Genomic DNA, 9479 nt, shown 5'->3' on the forward strand with positions numbered 1-9479 from the left:
GCTAAGAAGTGAGCAGATAACATCAATTGAGACAAATGGCCTTTTCCTACATGTATGTATGGGGGAGGTAGTAATAGGATTGGGATAGGGGCAGTACATGTGTTAGATCAAATAACTTCTATTAACTATTTACCCCTTCCTGAATCTGTAAATTTATCATGGTATTATTATTGGGAGTTTATTTTCTTATCCTTTAATGTGATCATGTGACTTTCCGATTGGTCTTCCCAATGAGACTATTGACAGTTTACAAAAATACAGCTTTTGTACTTTCTGCGTTTCTGCTTGTCTTCTTTATCTTTGGTCAGTGTCATGAGAAGGGTGGGTACTAGCTAGTTTGTTGCCCAAATAAAATGAAAGATCTGTGGAACTGAGCCCTGGCCTTCAGGGACTGGCAGATCCATCTCAACTACGACAGCCTATGGGCCATAGTCTAGGTCATCCATAGGTGGGTAAGAAGTGACATATGGTCTTAAGCCACTGCAGAGTAATAACTAATTACAGTAGGTTTCTGGCAGTGCTGTTTCTGAATGTGAACTAAGGCAGGAAAAACCACGATGTCTTATTTGCCCAAGATCATTCAGCTTATGCCCATTTTCCAGTGATAACTATCAGTAACGCCTTCTTTCACTGTCAAAACTGATCTGAGCTTAGAGGTCAACCTGTACAGTCCATGAAGCTGAGTTACGTGGTTGCAGATGATTTTCTTTTGCTTTTATTCTTCTCTCACACATTACATTCCATCTGCAGTTTCCTCTCTCCACTTTTCTCAGTCCCCAACCCTCCCCAAGATCCACTCCTCCTCCATTTCCTTTCAAAAAAGAGGAGAGACCTCCCAGGGATTTCAACTAAACATAACATAACATGATACAATAACACTGGGCACTTGTTTCTGATTTTAGGGGAACTGCTTTCAGTTTCTCTCTAATTTGATATTGGCTATAGGCTTGCTGTAAACTGCCTTCATTATATTTAGGTATGTCTACTTGTATCCCCGATCTCTCCAAGTATTTTAATTATAGATGGGTGTTGGATTTTGCTAAAGGCTTTTGCAACATCTAATGAGATGATCATGTGTTTTTTCCTTTCTGTTTGTTTATTGGTGGACTACATTGACAGACTTTTGTAAATTGAACCATCCCTGCATCTCTGGAATGAAACATACTTGATCATGTATTCTATTCTTGAATTCAGTTTGCCAATATTTTATTGAGTATTTTTGCATCGATGTTCATGAGGGAAATTGGTTTGTAATTCTTTTTCCATGTTGAATATTTGTCTGGTTTGAATATCAGGGTGATTGTAGCCTTATGAAGTAATTTGTCAATATTCCTTCTCTTTCTATTTTGTGAAATAATTTGAGGAGTATTGGCATTAGCTCTTCTTGGAAAGATTGGGAGAATTCTGTGCTAAAACCATCTAACCCCTGTGGTGGTATTCTAATTGTACTGAAATGTGATTTTGATTGTATATTAATAAATAAAATTGCCCGGGGGTCAGAGCTATTAGAGCCATAGACAGAGTGTGGCGGTGGTGGCACATGCCTTTAATCCCATAGATCTCTGTGTGTTCAGGGATACAGCCAGCATTGGAGACATATGCCTTTAAGACCTAGGGGGCTGTACATTCAGACAGTGACGAGGCAGTCATGTGTTTGGGTTTACAACCAATGAGAAGGCAGAATGACTGGAAAATCAACTTACACACAGGAAATAGCTCTCTTTCGGGAAGCTGGGACACCGCAGGCGGAAGGGTGAGATTTTAGCTCTGAGCTCTGACCTCTCGGCTTTCTCTTTTACATTGTTTCTGTGTTTCTTATTTAATAAGACGGTTGATTACATCTACAAACCCCGTGTTTTTTTAAAAACAAAACAAAACAAACAAACAAACAAAAAAACACTTGATCTTAGCCAAAAGGCCAAGAAGTGATACCCTGGTTTTTTTTTTTTGTTTTTTTTTTGGGGGGAGACTTTCAATGACTGCTTCTATTTCCTTAGAGGTTATAGGTCTATTTAAATTGTTTATCTGATCTTGATTTAACTTTGGTGAGTGGTATCCATCAATAATATTATCAATTTCTTTTAGATTTTCCAATTTTCTGGAGGGCAAGTTTTTGAAATGTGACCTAGTGATTCTCTGGATTTCCTCAGTGTCTGTTATGTCCCCCCTTTCATTTCTGATTTTATTAATTTGGATATTCTGTGTCTTTTAGTTTGGACAAGGGTTTGTCTGTCTTGTTGATTTTCTCAAAGAACCAGCTCCCTGTTTATTTGATTCTTTGTATTGTTCTGTTTGTTTTGATTTTATTGATTTCAGCCCTCACTTTGATTATTTTTTTCCTTCTACCCCTCTTGGGTGTGTTTGCTTCTTCCTGTTCTAGAGCTTTCAGGTGTGGTCTTAAGTTGCTAGTATGAGATCTCTCCAATTTCTTATGTAAGCACTTTGTGCTGTGAACTTTCCTCTTAGCATTGCTTTCATTGTGTCCCATAAGTTTGGGTATGTTGTGCATTCATTTTCATTAAATTCTAAGAAGTCTTTAATTTCTTTCTTTGTTTCTGCCTTGACCCAGTAGTCATTAAGTAGTGTTGTTCAGTTTCCAAGTGTTTGTAGGCTTTTTGTTGTTGTTGATACTTAGCTTTAATCCTTGGTGGTCTGATAGGATGCAGGGAGTTATTTCAGTTTTCTTGTATCTGTTGAGACTTGCCTTGTGCTTGAGTATGTGGTCAATTTTGGAGAATGTTCTGTGACATGCTGAGAAGAAGGTGTATTCTTTTGTGTTTCAGTGATATGTTCTATAGATATCAGTTAGGTCAGTGTGGTTCATAACCTCTGTTAGCTCCAGTGTTTGTGTAGTTTTTGTCTGGATGACCTGTCCGTTGGTGAGAGTGGGGTATTGAATATCAACGTGTGGGGGTTGATATCATTTAAAATATAGTAGTATTTCCTTTACAAATGTGTGTGCCCTTGCATTTGGGGCAGAGATGTTAAGAACTGAAATATCATCTTGATAGATTTTTCCTCTGATGAGTATAAATTTTCCTTCCCCAACTCTTTTTATTAATTTTGGTTTGAAGTCTATTTTGTTAGGTATTAGAAAGGCTGTATCAGCTTATTTCTTAGGTACATTTGCTTGGAAACTTTTTTGCTGAGGTAATGTCTATCTTTGATGTTGAGATGTGCTTCTTGTATGTAGCAGAAGGATGGATTCTGTTTTTACAACCATTCTGTTAGTCTGTGTCTTTTTATCAGAGAATTGAGTCCACTGATATTGAGAGATATCAGCAATCAATGATTGTTAATTCCTGTTATTTTGTTGTTGTTGTTGGTAGTAGTTGTGTGTGTGTGTGTGTGTGTGTGTGTGTGTGTGTTTCTCTTCTTTTGGTTTTGCTAATATGAAACTATTTATTTCTTGTATTTTCATGGGTATTGTTACCTTCCTTGAGTTAGAGTTTTCCTTCTAGTACTTTCTGTAGAGCTGGATTTGGGGATAGATATTGTTTAAATTTGACTTTATCCTGGAATATCTTCTTTTCTCCATCTGTGAAAGTTTTGCTGGGTATAGTAGTCTGGGCTGACATCTGTGGTCTCTTAGAGTCTGCATTACATCCGTCCAGGGCCTCTCACTTTTAGAGTCCCCATTGAGAAGTCTGGTATAATTCTAATAGGTCTGCCTTTATATTTTATTTGGCATTTTAATCTTGCAGCTTTTGATATTCTTTTTTGTTGTTGTTGTGTGTGTTTAGTATTTTATTTATTATGTGGTGAGGAGACTTTCTTTTCTCATCCAATCTATTTGGTGTTCTGTAAGATTCTTGTACCTTTATAGGTATGTCTCTCTTTAGGTTAGGAAAATTTTCTTCTATGACTTTGTTACTTCTCTTTCTTTTATTCTTATTATTCTTGGGTTTGGTCTTTTCATAGTGTTCCAGATTTCTTGAATATTTTGTGTCAGTTATTTTTTAGATTTAACATTTTCTTTGACAGTGGTATCCATTTTTTCTATCATGTCTTCAATGCCTGAGATTCCCTCTTCCATCTCTTGTATTCTGTTGGTGATTCTTGAGTCTGTAATTCTTGTTCACTAACCTAGATTTTCCATTTTCAGAGTTTTCTTAGTTTGTATTTTATTTATTGCTTCTATTTTCACTTTCAGGTCTTGAACAGTTTTATTTGTTTCTTTCAACTGGTTTATTTTTTGTCTTTCTTTTAGGAATTTATTCATTTCCTCCAATTTTTTATTTGTCTTTCCCTCTATTTCTTCAAAGGGTTTATTCATTTCTTCTTTAGGACATGTATCATCTTCATAAAGTTAATTTTAAGGTCGTTTTCTTCTGCTTCAGCTGTGAATGAGTATTCAGGGCGTGCTGTAGTAGGATGGCTGAGCTTTACTGTTGAGATAGTACCCTGGCTGTTGCTGATTGTGTTCTTACACTGGCATGTAGTCATCTGGGTTTATATATGACTATACATCAAGGTATCAATTTCTGAGTTTGTTTTTGTTGCATGGATGTTCTGTTCCTTGGTTTCTGTTTCCTCTCTGACTTCTGGTAGCCTGTGGTTGAATAGAGGGTCTCTATCTGAATTGGGGGCTGGATTTCTGATGATTGCAGTGGCCTCTGGTCAGGCAGGGGGTCCTGTGTTGGAGCAGGGGTTCTGGCAGTTGACATGGTCTCTGGTGGAGCAAGGGGCTTCACTAAAGTTGTGGGTAGGTCAGGTGGTTGTAGTGGCCTCTGGTGGAACAGGGAGCTTCCACTGGAATTGTGGGCTGGAGTTCTAGTGGTGGGTATGGCCTCGGGTGAAGCAGGGGGCTTCTGATGGAGTTGTGGCAAGGTCAAGGGTTCTGCCGGCATGGCTGCAGAGAATTTCTATGTGCTGGCTTATTAATTTTCACTTCTTAATTTTCTGCTGCCTTAATTATCAGTTTGGGGGTTGATTGTAGCTTGTAGCTATCTTGAGGAATAAGTTAATTTCAAACATTTCTTTTTTTTCTAAACATTTCCTTAGATGTAGAAAGTTTTGGGTTTCTTGTTTGAAAGAGAATTCAGAGTCTTTAGAGGAATAAAAAAGATAACTGGAGACAGTTAAATTTTATCCTGTGGCTAATTCTTAAGGAGGAATAGCAATTGCTGATTTTATGAAATTTTAATCTGTTGTAATCTGTGTGCTGTGGGCATATCCTGTTGAATCATTGTGATATCAATTTCATGAGCATAGTAGTATTTTGAAACAAAGATTTAGAAAAGCATATTAAACACTTTTCAGTGTTCTGGGTGATTATCTACAAAATTAAAATCAGTGATTTTTGTGAAAATACATAAATAATCCAACCACTTGAGAGGCAGAAGCAGGAGGATTGCTACATTTTAGATTGTCTTTAACTGTGCAGTGAACTCCAGGCCAGCCAGAGGTGCACAGTAAGACCCTGTCTACAAAAACAACAAAACAAATCTAAACAAATAAATGAACAAATAAACAGAACCTATGAATGGTCCAGTTTAAGAAAATCTGATGTTTGTCTAGCCTAAGAAAACATGAATTTGGGGGTAGTTTTGTACTCTACTAAAATATTCGCAAAAGATTTTCTTTGGGTTGTGAACTTTTGGGGGGTAGAATTACTAACAGGTGCATGTGATAAGTGATGATGCTTGGGGGTGATTTTTACCATGAAGCCTAAAGGAAAGAAGTTTCTAGGTACTTTGAAGGTAGAGTCCATGGATGCCACTAAATCTCTTAGAGCATAGGGCAACACTGAGTGTGTGACACACTATAAAGGCCAATCCAGTTCCAAATGGCAATTGTGCCATTTTTGAGGAAGTCCTTTCCCATGTGTTCACAAGAGAGGTTTTTTAAAAATTTAATTTATTTATTTTTATTTTTATGTGCATTGGTATTTTGCCTGCATGTATGTCTGTGTGAGGGTGTTGCACCCTGGAGTTACAGACAGTTATGAGCTGCCATGTAGGTGCTGGGAATTGAACTCGGATCCTCTGGAAGAAAAGTCAGTGCTCTTAACTGCTGAGCCATCTCTCCAGCCTGAGGTTTTTTGTTTTTTGTTTTTGTTTTTAGTGATATTTCATACATATATCTTTAGAAACATGAGTGCTATACTGAGTCTGAAAACCTTGACTCTAATCATAGTTCTGTCAAAACAACTATGAATATGACCTAAGATAATTCTTTTTGAGCCTCAGTGTATTTGTCTATGAGTTGGAGATTCATTCTACTTTTACATATAAGGCATTAGAGACAGAAGGACAAAGAAGGGAGAGAAGGGAAACAGATCATTGACACCATACAGTTAATACTGTCATTAACATTGCTAATTGATTATCTCATATCATGGAATTAGCTAGAATGTTTGTAGAGACTTTGCAAGTGATAACTTGTGGGTGAAGAATTTAGGAAGGACACTTCCCCAAATCGCATGCAGAATTCCAGCCACTCTGGCTTTCTGTACTGCTTTCTTTACTCAAATTCACTAGAAGGTCACTACAGTGCTCCCACTAAGTCAAGGACTGTTGTTATAACTCATTTTATTTTGAGAAAAAAAAATGCATGGAGAAGAGAATATGAAAATATCTCTGCAGTCATTTTCAGGGTTCCAACTAGGAAAACAGTTTCCACAACATTTAGAAGTCACCTGTGTAGTGCTTCATACTTACCTAATGCCTGCAATCCCAGCACTCAGGAGGCAGAGGCAGGAAGGATTGCCATGATTCTTAGGCCAGCCTGGTTTGAATAAAAAGTTTGAGGCCAGCCAGGGTTACATAGTGAGATGCTGTCTCAAAGAAAGAGAAAGGGGGTGGGGGAAGTAGCATCAGGAAGGAGGGAAACTAAGAGATCAAGGCCCACTCAGTGTTTAGCCCATTTTTTTTAAAAAGAAACTACTCACTACAGATAGGACTGGCTATTTAATCTGTGGGATGCAGAGCAAAATGAAAACACTGGACCCCTTGTTCAAACATCATTAAGAATTCTATGACAGAGAAAGCAAAGCAACTACACAAATCACGCTCACGGGGGCAGTACTTGCTCTAGATAAGAACAGCCTGGTGTGGAGCAACCCCCTCCTCAGTTCCCTCTTAACTGTAGCCACTAGAGAGCAAGTTTATTCACCAAGTCCCCAAGCGTCCAAAGAAAGGAAGGAACTTGATGCTTCTCTTGGCTTCCCTTAGGATGTTGTTCTGGTCTCAAGAGAAGTTGCAGGGAACAGAGAAAAAGGAAATTCACTGGGCCGTCCTCAGTCTTGGCAAGAGGCTAGTCAAAGATGTTAACCAGCTGATCTTACATGTGGGCTTGCATGAGGTGGGGGACTATTCTATGATCCTGTTTCCTACACCAGGAAGTTCCATTGAAGTAATACCTTTAAAGCAAAACCAGAACCAAACCAAACCAAACAACTCTTTCTCCCTCTAAAGTCTAAAGAGTGCTATTAAGACTTTTATGTAAAAATGTAGAAGAATTTTGCTAATATAGAGAAGGCAATGACTCCTTCATTTTGAATTTCATTTACTTACATTCCTGGTATATATTTCTTCTTACTGGTGATGATGATGACAGCACAATAATGAAGACAATTATCATGATGATAATGACAATGATTGCTGATATTTGTTTTTTCCTAATGTTAGGTATTCAGGTAACTGGTTTAGATATATGGCCCCATTGAATCCTTCCAACAAACAGCTTTTTGAAGTATTATTCATTTTCTCAGATTCAAGAAAAATAAAAATTAGAAGCATTTCATACAAATATGAAAAGAAAGAGATTCTTAAAAGCATCTATCAAACAAAGGATGTTAAATGGAAAGTAATTACACAGTTCCCGTTATTAACAAGTTAGAATGTGAACTGATTTTCATCTTTTTTAAAGATGCTTTCCTTATTGTAAACTCTTTTGCACACAAAATTGATTTTTAAATGCTTTGTATAATGTTTAGTAACTAGAGGTGTCCTGATAAAGGTTGTGTTGAATAAATTAATAAGTGAGGGATTTCATGGGTTCACTCAAGATCTGAATTTTCTTAAGTTTTTTGACTCTGGGTATAGTAATACTTACCTGAGGCAGCAGTGTTAGAGTTCAAAGCTAGATTGGGCCACTGGAGTAAATGCTAGGCTATTTTTTTAAGTTTATTAGATATTTTCTATTAACAGTTTATTATAACATTTATTGGTTATGTCAGGATTGAATACACTGTATTTTGATCATATTATCCCTCCAATCCTATGCTCTACTCTGCCCAAGCTCACCCTTCGCAGCCCCCTCACCATTTCATCTTCACTTCAGGTTTGTCTTTTCTTAGAAGATGTTATCTCATAGAAGATGTACTGGTTATTAGGCTGCCTGGCTCTTGCAATCATTTTCACCATTCTAGCATGAGGTCTTTTTAGCATAAAGCACTGATCTTAAGGTATCACTACTTAGTGTTCTCTCATTCAAATTAGTAGTTGTTGATAGTTTTGTCTTTTTTCTTTCATTTTTCTTTATTAAGAAATTTTCTACTCCACATACTATCCACAGATGCCCCCTCCTCCCTCCTCCCACCCCCCAGTCCTCTTTCCCAAGCCACCCTGCATTCTCACATCTCCCATATCGAGGTCTCCCAAGGGGAGTCAGCAGAGGCCAGCACACTGAGCCTAGGCAGGTCCAAGCCCCTTCCCACTGCACCAAGGCTGTGCAAGGTGTCACATTACAGGCACCAGGTTCCAGAAACCTGCACATAGACCAGGGACAGATCCCAATCCCCCTGTCTGGGTGCCTCCCAAACAGTTCGAGCCAAACAACTGTCTTCCATATCCAGAGGGCCTAGTCCAGTCCCATGGGGGCTCCACAGCCACCAGTCCACAGTTCATGGGCGTCCACTAGTGTGGCCAGTCATCTCTGCATGCCCTCCCATCATGATCCAATTAAAAATGGGCTACAGAACTTACAGAGAATTCTCAGCAGAAGAATCTCAAATGGCTGAAAGGCATTTAAGGAATTGTTCAACATCCTTAGTCATCAGGGAAATGCAAATCAAAACAACTCTGAGATACCATCTTACACCTGTCATAATGGCTAAGATCAAAAACACTGAAGACAGCTTATTTTGGAGAGGATGTGGAGCAAGGGGAACACTCCTCCACTGTTGGTGGGAATGCAAACTTGTACAACCACTCTGGAAATCAGTATGGCAGTTTCTCAGAAAATTAGGAATCAAACTACCTCAAGACCCAGCTATACCACTCTTGGGCATATACCAAAGGAATGTTCAATCTTACCACAAGGACACATGCTCAACTATGTTCATATCAGCATTATTCATAATAGCAAGAACCTGGAAACAACCTAGATGCCCCTCAACTGAAGAATGGATAAAGAAAATATGGCACATATACACAATGGAGTACTACTCAGCAGCAAAAAAAAAAAAAAAAAAAAGATATAATGAAATTTGCAGGCAAATGGATGGAACTAGAAAATAACATCTTGAGTGAGGT

This window comes from Peromyscus maniculatus, chromosome X (genome assembly GCF_049852395.1).
Source record: "Peromyscus maniculatus bairdii isolate BWxNUB_F1_BW_parent chromosome X, HU_Pman_BW_mat_3.1, whole genome shotgun sequence".
NCBI classification, from domain to species: domain Eukaryota; kingdom Metazoa; phylum Chordata; class Mammalia; order Rodentia; family Cricetidae; genus Peromyscus; species Peromyscus maniculatus.